Source organism: Cynocephalus volans, chromosome 12 (genome assembly GCF_027409185.1).
Source record: "Cynocephalus volans isolate mCynVol1 chromosome 12, mCynVol1.pri, whole genome shotgun sequence".
Lineage (NCBI taxonomy): Eukaryota > Metazoa > Chordata > Mammalia > Dermoptera > Cynocephalidae > Cynocephalus > Cynocephalus volans.
The window spans coordinates 103,558,548-103,560,309 of record NC_084471.1 but is presented as its reverse complement, the minus strand read 5'-3'; the positions used below and the strand labels follow the sequence as shown (position 1 = coordinate 103,560,309).

General features: G+C 39.2%; 1 pseudogene; it reads right to left on the bottom strand.

Moving 5' to 3' along the window:
* Positions 1 to 246: 246 nt before the first annotated feature.
* Positions 247 to 1,174, bottom strand: LOC134361174 (olfactory receptor 5J3-like; annotated as a pseudogene).
* Between the last annotated feature and the right edge of the window lie 588 nt (positions 1,175 to 1,762).

The following is a 1,762-nucleotide window of genomic DNA, read 5'->3' as shown; positions in this document are numbered from 1 at the left end:
GAGAATATGTCAGAAAAAATATTTATTAACTTTTGAAAGAATGAAACTGTTAAGCCACCCAAACCATGAACAGCAAAATACCAGAGTGATTTTCAGTCTTCAGGTCAAACTCAATACTCCTGGCCCAAATTGTACTAGAGCATCTTGATTATAGTTTTGTTTGCAGTGGTATTTTTGACAATTTTAAAGAAAGTCTATCCATTTGTGAGTTAATGTCAGGTTTGCAAAGCCATTGACAGGATTGAATCAAGTGGGGGTTCTCTTGCACCAAATTGATCTTTTTGCTGCATCTTTCACATCCTTATTCCTGAAGCTATAAATCAATGGGTTTAGCATGGGAATCACCAGTGTATAAAACACAGCAGAGATCTTCTCCTGTTCCAGGGAATACTGAGAGCTTGGCTGGATGTAACTAAAGGTCACAGACCCATAGAATAAGGTCACAGCAGTCAGGTGGGAGGCGCAAGTGGAGAAGGCTTTGTGCCTTCCTTTAACTGAGCGGATTCTCTGGATGGCAATGATGATGCGGACATAAGAGACCATGATGATAATGAAAGTGAACATTGCAATGACTCCAGAAAAGATCAAAAGTAACATCTCATTGGCATGGGCATCAGAGCAAGAAAGCCTTAGCAGAGGAGGGATGTCACAGAAATAATGATTCACAATGTTAGGACCACAGGAGTAAACCTATTGTATGTGTCAGGGAATTAATGAGCCCACCTGAGTAAGATGCAAGCACCATCAGAATACACACACTTTGGGTCAAAATGACTGTATACAACAAGGGACTGGCTATTGCCACATAGCGGTCATAAGCCATCATACACAGGAGGATGCCCTCTGTAGTTACATACACTGCAAAAAAGAAACTGTGCAGAACACAGCCAGAGAATGTACTGGACTTATGTTTTGATAGGAAATTGATCAGCATCTTAGGAGCAAAGACAGTAGAGTAGCAGATATCACAAAAGGACAGGTGGCTAAGGAAGAAGTACATTGGAGTGTGAAGTTGGACATTTAACCAGATCAAGGAAATCATCCCCCAATTACCTACCAGAGTGATGAAATAAATAAGTGTGAAGAGCAAAAAGAGTGGGATCTGCAACTTAGGATTTTCAGTTAACCCTACTAGATAGAATTCCTTTACTATGGTATGATTCCATCTTGCCATGCATTTAGGCTCACGTAGGTCCTTAGTTGTAGAACAAGATATCACTTAGATGAAAAAAATATATATTTCCATCATGATTCAGAATCCATATTATCATGCGACATTTATGGTTACCCTGTAGTTAGATAAGGAAAAGAAATTAACCTCAGCAGTAGCTTATATTTATGGCTAGTCAATCTATATAAAGTAACACAAATTTTTGGAATTTGAGGTTATTTTATCCCCTGGCTTAGTTTCGACACCATAGAAAATGGGGGAAAAGGAAACTCTCTTAGATCACAAAACTGTTAATGGGTAGAATTGACATGCAAATGTAGATATGGCTGGTACTTAGTCTCTGACTCTTTCTATGATATATACAAGCCTTCTTCTTACATAGGATACAAACTGACTGGTATCAAATGATAATAAATCTTCCATTTTCCTGTGGCAAACCTGCTTCGATTTTTTTCACACCCAGTTGAGCTCATGGCACTGACTTCCATAATATGAAGACCTCTTTCTTTCCAAATATTAGAACTCAAACCTATTTTTGCCTCAGCTTCTGCCCAGACCCCCCACTTGCAAACCCGTGGCCTTGGTGTTATC